Source organism: Macrotis lagotis, chromosome 3 (genome assembly GCF_037893015.1).
Source record: "Macrotis lagotis isolate mMagLag1 chromosome 3, bilby.v1.9.chrom.fasta, whole genome shotgun sequence".
Taxonomy (NCBI): Eukaryota; Metazoa; Chordata; class Mammalia; order Peramelemorphia; family Peramelidae; genus Macrotis; species Macrotis lagotis.
In genome coordinates, this window is record NC_133660.1 from 91,382,817 (window position 1) to 91,395,738 (window position 12,922).

Here is a 12,922-nt window from a genome sequence, read left to right on the forward strand (position 1 = left end):
ATCGATGGAATAATAAAGGGACAATTTTAGAGTACCTGTTATGGAGAATACCACCTGTATCCAGAGAAAGAACTGTGGAGTTTAAACAAAGGCTAAAGTCCATTACCTTCAATTTTTTAAGTGTCTTACATACAACATAATTTTGTTATCTCTAATGTTTTATTTTTCTCCTCAAAGATATGATTTCTCTCTCAACACATTCAATTTCGATCAAGTATAGCATGGAAACAATGTAAAGTTTATCAGACTGCCTCTGTGGGGGGGATGGGGGAGGAAAGAGAGGGTTGGTGGTAAACTGTAAAATTCAAAACTTTACAAAAAGTGATAGGGAGAAACTACTATTGTATATAATTGGAAAACTAATAAAATATTTTTTAAAAGCCAAATAGATAATTTTAAATTTGAACCTGGAGGCAATAGAGAACTATCACAGTTGATTGAATAGGGAGATATGGCCAAACCTGCACTTTAGGAAGATCTATTTGACAAAGGAAAGATACTTGAGGCAGAGATGCTGACCAGCAAGCTATTGCAGTAGGCAAAGTGATGAAGTACTGATAGAGTTACTGGAGAATATATATATGTATATATATGTATATATATACATATGTATATATATATGTATATATATATATATATATACAAGAAAGAAAAGCAGAGACAAGAAGACAAAGAGATGCAGTCCCTCAAACGTAAAACTTGATTGTTATGTACATGTTATTGTTGTTAAATTGTGTCTAAATCCTCATGACCCCCATTTGAGATTTTCTTAGCAAAATTAGTGGAGTAGTTTACTATTATTTCCTCCAGCAAATTTTAGATGAGGAAAAGAATGCAAATAGAATTAAGTGATTTGCCAGATGTCAGACCAGATTTGAACTCATGAAGATGAGTTTTAGACACAAAGAGGCATATACATACTTTTGATTTACAAGTATGTGTGTGTTTATACATTTTTCTTGGCTATATGATAATTCATAAGGGCATCTACAAATGAATGACAAGTTTCACAAGACTAATTTGAGTGTCCAATATAAGAGATTTGCTAATAAAACCTCACTATCCTTTCCATTAGATTCTCAGTACAATAAACCTTTCAAAATTTGATGAACCTTTTTATTTTATGTAGAAGCTGTTATTTTATGGTCTCTTTCCCTTACCTTTCACCTTATTTTCATATTCTAAGTAGCTCTTAGCAGTTTCCTTTGCCTTCCATTCAAATGAAGGGCAAGTAAAAAATTGTAATGATATAAAACTAAGACACAGATAAAAGCCTATTAACACCACACCTGAGAGCATGAACAGTTTTTTTCCTCCATATTTCTTTAGAATTTCTCTGAGATACCAATAATTGTCTGTCAAACCTAAAGTTCTGAAACATCTGCAGATCTGATGAATTCTAAAAATGAAACCTTAGTCTGCCTACTGTTAAATCATTTCCGAACATTTCTTATTTCAGAATTTAAGGAGAGTGTGGGAGCTTACTTTGCTTTACTGGTAGACCTTAGCAACTTTTCATTGGAGTGCTCAGATTTTAATTATCTGGCACAGAGAAATCTGGGATCTTGTGGTATCCCCCACTTTGGTGAACTTGGAAATTAGCAAGCAGATAAAGATGTAAAAAGTCATTTATATCTGTAGTTGCCCAGAATTGAAACCCACTGCTCTGGCTCCTAATCCAGTCCTTCAGACAATACTATCTCTTTAAAAACTTACCAGCACTTTTTAGCACCTGAACTACTGTCCTCCTTAAACATCTGATTTTTTGTTAATGTTTTAACAATAACATTTTTATATGCCCAGGTTTTATTTTTTATATATTTTTTATTTTCATCCATCTATACATGCATATTTCCAAGTTATAAAATTTCCTTCCACTTTCCCATCCCCCTCCCCTCAGCAAGGAACAGTCAGGTTAGCATTTTACATACATATTTTGTTAAACATATTTAAAAATTACTAATTTTTGGCATGAAGAATTAGGATTAAGTGAAAGAGACACATAAGAGATACTTTTTATAAAGTATTCATCAGATTCATTAGGGGTGTTTTTTTTCCTGTATTTTGTTTCATTTTGTTTTTCTTCCTCTGATTGTGAATAATATAGTCCATAACTACTCCAATACTCTAATAGGTCTCTGGACTGTTGAGAGGAGTTGCATCCATCAAGGTTGTTCATCTCATAATGTTGTTGATATGTACATTGTTCTCTTGACTCTACTCCCTTTGCTCAGCATCAGATCCCATAAGTCATTCCATGCTTCTCTGGAGTCCAGCCATTTATGGTTTCTTCTTATATTCCATAGTATTCATGTACCATAACTTGTTTAGCCATTCCCCAATTGATGGACATCCCCTCAGTTTCCAATTCCTTGACACTACAAAAAGAGCTACTTTGAATAATTTGCAACATGTAGAACTTTTTCCATTTTTTACAATTTCTTTTTATATAGTCCTAGAATTGGAACTGCTTGGGTCAAAGGGTATGAACAATTTTATTACTCTTTAGGCATAGTTCCATATTGCTCTCCAGAAAAGTGGGATCTGTTCACAACTCCACCAGCAATGCATCAATGTCCCAATCCTCCCACAACCTTTTTAACATTGATCATCTTTCCTTTTTCTCATCTGGGCTAATCTAATAGGTATGAGATGATACCTCATTGTTATTTTAATTTTCATTTCTCTAATCAATAGTGATTTGGAGCACTTTTTCATAGGATTATATATATAGCTTTAATTTCTTCATTTGAAAACTGTCTGTTCATATCCTTTGACCATTTATCAATTGGGGAATGACTTGTGACCTTATAAATTTGATGCAAGTCTCTAAATGTTTTAGAAATGAGTCCTTTATTAGAAATCCTGGCCGTGAAGATTGTTTCCCAGTTTTCTGCTTTTCTTCTGATTTTGGCAGCATTGATTTTATTAGTACAAAAACTTTTTAATTTAATATAGTCCAAATAGTTTATTTTGCAGTTTAATAGTATGCTCTAATTCTTGTTTGGTCCTAAATTTATCCCTTTTCCATAGATCAGATAGATAGAGTAGTTTTTGATCTATTAATATATCTGTGGCATCATTCTTTATGTCTAAATCCTGTGCCCATTTGACCTTATTTAAGTATAGGGTGTGAGATGTAAATGTATGCCTAGTTTTTGCCATACTATTTTCCAATTTTCCCAACAATTTTTGTCACATAGTAAGTTCTTATTCCAGAGGCTGATGTCTTTGGCTTTGTCAAATATGGATTGCTGTAGTCATTTAATGCAGTTTCTTTTGAAACTTTCCTAATCCATTGATCCATTACTCTGTTTTTTAAACAGTAAGAGGCAGCTGCTTTATAGTATAGTTTGAGATCAGGTAGAGCTAAGCCACCTTACTTTACTTTTTTTTTTCATCAGTTCCCCTGCTATTCTTGTCCTTTTGTTACTATTTGTTCTAGCTTGGTAAAGTAGTTATTTGGTAGTTTGATTGATATGGCACTGAATAAGTAATTTAATTTGAGAAGAATTGTTATTTTTATTGTATTAACTCGACCTAACTATTATCATTTGACATTTTTCCAATTATTTGGATCCAACTTTATTTGGGTGAGGAGAGCTTTATAATTGTGTTCTTTCAGTTTCTGGGTTTGTCTTGGGAGGTAAATTCCCAAGTATTTAATGTTGTCTACAGTTATTTTAAATGGAATTTCTCTTTCTATCTCTTGTTCTTGGGTTTTGTTGTTCATATATCAAATGCCAACGATTTATGTGGGTTTATTTTAAATCCTGATACTTTGTTGAATTTATTAATTGTTTTGAGAAGTTTTTTTAGAAGATTTAATTGGGTTCTCTCTCTCTCTCTCGGCATATATATAAATATATATATATATATATATATATATATATATATATATATAAATACCATCATATCATCTGCAATAAATGAAAGTTTTGCTCCCTTAATGCCAATTCTGATTCCTCCAATTTCTTTTTCTACTCTTATTGCTACTGCTAGCATTTCCAATACTATATTGAATAGTAATAGTGGTAATGGGCATCCTTGTTTCACCCCTAAATTTATTGAAAATGCTCTGAGTTTATTCCCATTAAATATAATATTTGTTGATGCTTTAAATAGATACTATTTATTTTTTTAAGAAAAACTCCATTTAACTCTCAACTTTCTAGTGTTTTCTATAGGAATGGATGTTGTATTTATCAAAGACTTTTTCAGCATCTATTGACATAATCATATGGTTTCTGTTGGTTTTATTGATATATTTAATTATGTTGAGTGTTTTCCTAATGTGGAACCATCCCTGCCTGCCTAGTATAAATCCAACCTGATCATGGTGTATTATCCTGTTAATAACTTGCTGTAGTCTCATTGCTAAAATTTTACTTAAGATTTTTGTATCAATATTCAATATTGGTCTATAATTATCTTTGTTTTCATTCTTCCTTGTTTAGGTATCAGTACCATATTGGTGTCATAAAAGGCTTTTGGCAGAACTCCTTCCTCCCCTATTTTTTTTAAAGAGTTTGTATAGAATAGTAATTAACTGTTCCTTAAATGTTTGGTAGAATTCACTTGTAGGGGCGGCTAGGTGGTGCAGTGGATAGAGCACCAGCCCTGGAGTCAGAAGTACCTGAGTTCAAATCCCACCTCAGACACTTAATAATTACCTAGCTGTGTGGCCTTGGGCAAGCTACTTAACCCCACTGCCTTGCAAAAAAAAAAAAACCTAAAAAAATTCACTTGTAAATCCATCTGGACCTGCAGAGTTTTTCTTAGGGAGTTCATTGATGATTTCTTCAATTTCTTTTTCTGAAATGGAGTTAAGTACTTTATTTCCTCTTCTGTTAATCTGGGCAGTTTGTATTTTTGTAAATATTCATTCATTTCACTAAGTTGTCCAATTTATTGGCATACAGACCAGCAAAGTAGCTCTAAATTATCTCTTTAATTTCTTCCTCATTGGTGGTTAGTTCACCCTTTTCATTTTTGATAATGGTAATTTGGTTATCTTCTTTCTTTTTTTTAATCAGATTAACCAGAGCTTTATCTGTTTTATTGGCTTTGTCATAAAACCAGCTCTTATTTTATTTATGAGATCAATGGTTTTCTTGGTTTCTATTTTATTAATCTTTCCCTTGATTTTCAGAATTTCTAATTTGATATTTAATTGGGGTTGTTTAATTTGTTCTTTTTTCTAGCTATTTAGTTCTATACCGAATTCATTGATTTCATCTTTCTCTATTTTATTCATGTCGGCATTTAGAGATTTAAAGTTTACCCTCAAAACTGCCTTTGCTGTATCCCATATATTTGATATGATGTCCCATTATTATTATTATTATTATTATTAATATTATTTTATTGGATATATGTATTGATTATTTCTATTATTTGCTGTTTGATCCACACATTATTTAAGATAAAGTTATTTAATTCCCAATTAGTTCTTAGTTTTATCTTTCCATGACCCTTTATTACATGTAGTTTTTATTATATCATGGTCTGAGAAGTGCGTATTTATTATTTTTGCCTTTCTGCATTTCATTTTAAGGTTTTTGTGCCCTAGTATATGGTCAATTTTGATGAAGGTGCCATGTACTGCTGAGAAAAAGATAAATTCTTTTCCATCCCAATTAAGTTTTCTCCAGAGGTCTATCACAACTAAGTTTTCTAAGATTTCATTCATCTTCTTAACTTCTTTCTTGTTTATTTTGTTGTTAGATTTATCTAGTTCTGAGAAAGGGAGATTGAGGTCCCCCATTATTAAAGTTTTGCTGTCTATTTCTCCTTGTAATTCACTCAGCTTTTTTTCTAGGAATCTGAATGCATACATCTAAGTGTATACATGTTTAGTAATGATATAGCTTCATTACCAATGGTGCCTTTTAAAAAGATGTAGTTTCCTTCCTTATCCCTTTTAATGAGATTGGTTTTTGCTTTTACTCTGTCTGAGATTAGGATTGCTACCCCAGATTTTTTTACTTCCACTGAGGCATAATATATTTTGCTCCAAACTTTTACCTTTACTCTGTGTGTATCCTTCTGCTTCAAGTGTGTTTCTTGTAAAAAAAAAAAAAATTGTAGGATTCTGGTTTTTAATCCATTCTGCTATCCATTTCTGTTTTAGGGGACAGTTCATCCCATTCACATTTACAGTTAAGATTACTAACTCTGTATTTCCCTCCATCCTATCTTTCTTCACTTATATTTATCTCTTTCCTTTTCTCTTATTCCTCCCCCACAAAAATTACTACCTTTCCCCTTTGGGTTTTCTTTTAGGAATTTAACTTTCAGTTTATTTTCACTTATATCTTCCCTTCCCTTTTATCAGTCCCTTCTTCCCTTATCTTTCCCATTCCCTGTAGATTGTTAGATTTTTAAATCCAAGTGGGAATGTATCTTATTCCCTCACTAGGCTAAATCTATTGAATAGAATTTACTCAGCATTCACATTCTTCCTTCTTTCCCCTCTAAAATTATAAATCTTTGTGCCTCTTCCCTTGGTGCTCTAATATTATTAATCAGGTTTCATCAATCACAGTTCTTAATTGCTTGATAAGCTCCTATTGTTATCAAGATATCATCACAGATCATTTACATGGTTGCTGGATTAGCAGCATTGAGTTAAATTGCATCAAATTGTAATTATAATCATTTTTACCTCACCTGCTTTTCAAGTATCTTTCAAGTACACAATACTCTTCATGAGCCAAAGTATCATCCAAAACCATATCATTTCTTGAATTATTTATGCCCCTCCCACCAGGCCTATTTTCTTTTACACTTTATCCCCACCCAGGGTACCTAACACCTTGTTAAGTGAAGCAAGGCCTATTGTCTCTCCCCCTTTACCACCGACTCCCCACCCAGAGTACTTAACCCCTCATTAAGTAAAGCACTAGACTGCTGATCTAATTAACTATAAGAATCTTGAAAATCTCTATGTACTGGGAAGTTCTGGAGGTCTTGCCTGAGAACCTTACAAATGATTGTAAGTAAGAGACATTGTCTCAGGTCCTCTCAGTTCGTGATGCCTTCATTCGACAAGGTGCTTAGCCCTTGTGATTAAAGTGAGTCAAAGTATAATAAGACACTTAAGTTAAAGTGAACACTCCTACTTTTTATTTTCAGGGCTTTTTGTCTCAAACATAGTGATGTGATGTTGGACTTTTTCAATTGAGAGATAAGACCCAATTATACTCCTGTCCTTTAGGTTCATTCTCTTCAATTATATTCTGCTCTCTAATTTTCCTTAGAGAAGTAAAGTTCTAAAGAATTAGAATTGTTATATCATCCCTTTTAGGGACCAATATTTGTTTAAAACAGTTTTGTTTTTTCATTTATCCTTTTTTTTAATGTAATTCTTCAGTCATGTATTTGGTGATTGAATTCTCTGTTCAGTTCTGGTCTTTGTGTCAGGAAGTTCTGGACGTCCTGTATTTCATTGAAGATCCATTTTTTTCCCCTTACAGTATGTGCTGGATTTTGCAGGGTAGTACATTCTGAGTTGTAATTCCAGGTCCTTAGCTCTCCAAAATATATTATTCTAGTTTTTCTGATCCTTCATTGTTAAGGCTGATAAGTCCTGTGTTAATATGATTGCATTCCCTTCATATTTGAATTATTTTTTTTTTTTTGCTCTTTGCAATATTCTCTTTTTTATTTGAGAGTTCTGGAATTTGGTTGTTACAGCTCTTGGAGTTTTTATCCTGGAGTATCTTTCTGGAGGGGTTCTGTGGATTCTTTCAGTTGTTATATTGTTATCTTGTTCAAATAGGTTGAGTCAGTTTTCCCTTATAATTTCCTGCATGATATTTTCCAGGTTCTTCTGTTGGTTCAGATTTTCTAGTAGTCCAGTAATTCACAGGTTGTCTCTCCTGAATCTCATTTTCCAGATCATTCATTTTCCCTACAAGGTACTTTATATTTTCTTCAATTTTTTTCAGCCTTTTTATTTTGTTTGATGGAAACTTATAGTCTTGTAGATTCATTAGTTTCTAACTGTTCAATTCTAATTTTTAGGATTTTTATTTTCTTCAATTATCTTCTGTGTTTCCTTTTCCAGTTGGTTATTTTTACTTTTAATGGAATTGATTTCTTTGGTCAGTTTGTCACAGTTTTCTTGTATGACTTTCATTTCTTTTTTTCTGTTTTTCTTCTTCCTCTCTTCTTTTGTTTTTAAAATTCTTTTAACAATCACAATGTTAAAAATGGTTTTACCATGAATAAGATTAAAGACTGAAAAGCATGTTGCATTAGCCTTTGATTCTATAATTAATTTTGCAGAAAATGTATAACTTCTAGGAGTTTATGCATTTGTAGGTCCTATATTCCTTTTGTCATTTCTTTTGCCACCATTTCCCCATTGATCTTTATCTCTATTTCAAATGCATCAGATAAAAGCATGACTAGCCTTGGGGCTTTGATTGATTAGAAATGGAAGCTACTTGCTAATATATAAGAAATATTTCTATCAAAAATTTAAATTTAATGTTTCAATACATAATAGTAACTCACAGCTATATATTACTTTGCCATTTATAAAATGTGTTCCTTACAGACACTCCCATGAAATACACACTGATGTGTTGGGTTTTCAGTTATTGTCATTTTTTTCTTTAAATATGTTTATTTAATATTTTATTTTTACCCAATTACATGTTAAAATTAGTTTTAAGATTCATTTTTGAAAATGTTCAGTTTCAAGTTCTCTCCTTCCTTCTCTTCCCTAAACCCATCATTGAGAAAGCAAACAATTTGATATGGGTTATATGTCTTGTAGTCATGAAAACATATTTCCATGTTGGTCATGTTGTAAAAGAAAATATAGATTCCTCCCCCCCCCAAAAAAACAAGGCAAAAAATTTGAAAAAATATGCTTCAATCTGCATTCAGACAGCTTTTTCTCAGGAGTTTAACATTTTTTTAATCATGTGACTGAAGAATTGTCTTGAATCATTGTTTTGTGAGAATTGCTAAATCATTCACAGAATATCATCATATAGTATTGCTGTTATTATGTATAATGTTCTCCTGTTTCTGCTGCCTTTGCATCAATTCATGCTTTTCCAGGTCTTTCTAAATCTAAAAATATCCTACTCATCATTTCTTACAGTATTCCAACACAATCATAAACCACAACTTGTTCAGTCATTCCCTAATTGAGGGGGACCCCTTTAATTTCCAATGCTTTGCCAACATAAAAAAGAGCTGCTGTAAAATTGTTGTACATATGGGTCCTTTTCCTTTTTTTCTTTTTTTTTCCTCTTTAAAACTAATATTAGTATTTCTGGGTTAAAAAAAAAAAGCATTTTTGGTTTTATAGCCTTTAGTCATAGTTCCTAATTTCTTTCCAGAATGATTGAATCAATTCACAACTCCACCAACTATGTATTAGTGTCTCAATTTTTCCATATCTCCTCCAACATCATTATTTCCTTGTTCTATCATATTAAATCATTCTGATAGGTGTGGACTGGTACTTTGGAGTCATGTTAATTTGATTTCTTTAGTCAATAGTATTTAGGACATTTTTTCATGACGCACATGACATTTTTCATTAGATAGCTTTTATTATTTTATCTGAAATATCTGCCTATTCGTATCCTTTGACCATTTATCATTTGGGGGAATAGAATAGTTCTTATTTTTATAAATTTGACTCAGGTAGCTATATATTTGAGAAATGAGACCCTCATCAGAGAAACTGACTATAAAATTTTTTCACAGCCATCATTATGTCTCTCTCTTTCTCTCTCTCTCTCTCTCTCTCTCTCTCTCTCTCTCTCTCTCTCTCCATTTGACCAGTTATACTTTTGAAGGATTCTTTTCTTCAGTGAATTTTTGCACATTCTTTACCATTTGTCCAATTCTGTTTGGAAGGCATTCTTCTCTTCAGTGAATTTTTGTGCCTCTTTCACCATTTGACCTATTCTGCTTTAAGGTCTGATTTTCTTCAGTATTTTTTGTGCTTCCTTTCTCAAGTTGTTGATGCTTTTCTCATGATTTTCTTGTATCACTATTATTCCCTTTTCCAATTTTTCCTCTATCTCTCTTATTTGATTTTAAAATCCTTTTCAGATCTTCCATGACCTGAGACCAATTCATATTTTTCTTTGAGGCTTCGGATATAGGAGTTTTGACTTTGTGGTCTTCCAAGTTTGTGTTTTGCACTTCCCTGTCACCCTAATAACTATCTTTGGTCAAATTTTGTTGTTGTTGTTGTTGTTTGCTCATTTCTGCAGCCTGTTTCTTGTCCTTTAACTTTATATGTAAAACTGGATCTGCTCCTGGGATGGAGAAAACACTGTCCCAAGGATTAGCTATTTTCAGAGATAGTTGTGAGGGGTCTGTAAATTTTTTATTCTTCCAAGGTCATATGATCTAAAGAGAGATGTGTTTACTACTCTCTGGTCTTTGAGTGGCCATAAGCACTTTTTTTTGACCTGGAACTATGACCAAAGTATCTACTTCCTTATGGCTGCAAGTTCTGGTATGCTAAGTGATCTTCCTCCTCCACATTCCTGCCCTCCAGTCCCATCCCAACAAAGAGACTCATATATTCTTTTTCTTATCAGTTGCCTAACCCTCTTGCTTTGTTCTACTACCTCCCCCAGTCTGCCCTCTCTTCTGATCATTCCACCTCATCTTTATTTAACCACATCCCCTCCTGTTAGGTAAGATGGATTTCTATATTCAACTGATTGTGTATATATTTCCCTCTTTGAGACAATACTGATGAGAGTAAGGCTCAAGTAATGTCAATCACCCATGCCCCCATCTTTTCCTTCATTGTAATAGGTTTTTTGTACCTCTTTATGTAAAATAATTTACCACATTCTTCTTCTACCTTCCTTCTGCACCCAGTATGCTCCTCTTTTTCATTCTTTAATTTTTTTTAATGTAATTCCCTCAAATTCATCTGATACTCATTCCCTCTTTCTATGCATAACCCTTCAAAATGTACTATTATTGGTGCAATTTTAAAGAATTTTAAGTATCATCTTCCCATTTAGAGATATAAGGAGGGGCAGCTAGGTGGTACAATGGATAGAGCACTGGCCCTGGAGTCAGGAATACCTGAGTTCAAATCCAGCCTCAGACACTTAATAATTACCTAGCTGTGTGGCCTTGGGCAAGTCACTTAACCCCAATTGCCTTGCAAAAACTAAAAAAAATAAAAATAAAAAACAAAAACAGAGATATAAGGAGTTCAACTCTATTAAATCCCTTATGATTTCTTTTCCCTTTTTACCTTTTTTAGGCTTCTCTTGAGACTTGATAGTGAATGTCAAATTTTTTTCTCAATTCTGATCTCCTTATAAAAACCTGAAATCCTTCTAATTCATTGAATAACTAGATTTTTGCTTTGAAGTATTATGCATTTTTTCTCTGTAGGTGACTTTTGGTTGCAGTTCTAGCTCCTTTGCCTTCTGTAATATCATGTTACATGACCAGCAATCCTTTAATGGCACAGTTGCTAAATTCTGTGTAATTCTAATTGTGGCTTCCTGATATTTGAATTGTTTCTTTCTGACCATTTGTATTATTTTTCCTTGACCTGATAGTTCTGAAAGTTGACTGTAAAGTTTTTAGGAGTTTTATTAGGTGGTTCTCCTTCATAGGGTGATAAGTAAATTCTTTCAATGTCCATTTTTGTCCTCTGGGTCCATGATATCAGGGTAACTTTCCTTGTTTTTGATCGATGCTGTCCAGTAAATTAATTTGGGTAAAAATTGTCATTTTTATTAAGTAGCTCTATCTATTCATGAGCAATTGATATTTTTCCAATTGTTTGGATCTGACTTTATTTGTGTGAAAAATGTTTTGTAATTGATGTTCAGATTGTTCCTGGGTTTGTCTTGGCAGGTGGACTTCCAAATATTTTATATTTTCTACAATTATTTTAAAATGGAATTTCTCTTTCTATCTCTTGTTGCTGGACTTTGTTGGTAACATATAGGAAAGCTGATGATTTATGAGGGTTTATTTTATATCCCTCAACTTTGCTAAAGTTGTTAATTGTTTCAAGTAGTTTTTTAGTTGATTCTCTAGGTTAAGTATACCATCATATAATCTACAATGAATGAGAGCTTCATTGCCTCACTGCCTATTCCAATTCCTTCCATTTCTTTTTCTTCTTATTACTAAAGTTAACATTTCTATTACAATATTGAATAATAATGGTGATAATGAGTATCCTTACTTCCATAACTTACTATCATTACATATAATGCATGTTGATAGATACTCCTTATCATTTTAAGGAAGGCTCCCTTTATCCCTATTCTCTCTCTCTCTCTCTCTCTCTCTCTAGAAATTGGTGTTTGTCTCAGACACTTAATAATGGCCTCAGACACTTAATAATTGCCTAACTGTGTGACCTTGGGCAAGTTACTCTTAACCCCATTGCCTTAAATAAATTAAATTTTAAAAAAATAGGAATGGGTGCTATGTTTTGTCAAACCTTTCTTCTACATCTATTGAAATAATCATATGATTTCTGTTAGTTTATCAATTATGTTGAAATTCTGGTCATTCTGGTTTCCTGAAACAATCATCCATGTTGCTTTGATTCTCAGAGATCAGAATAGGCAGCTGAGAACTGAGAAACCTGAAGTGGCTAATAAACACAACCTTCTTGTCTACTACTGGCAATTTGTATGTTTTCAATAAACACAGAATTTAGTAATGAATGTAGTGTGGAGATGTTTCTGTTCTGTGAGATCACTCAGTTATGAAAAGTGTGACTTTTCCCTTCAAATAATGAAAATAATCCTGAAAAAAAGCATAATTTGATGAGATCTGGATAAATGAAGTTTTTGATAGCCTACATTAAATAAAGTCTCTCTCAAATCTAAATTCTATGATTCTGTGAAGACATTCTAGGTGCTAAAGTAGCAGATAAAATCTGTGG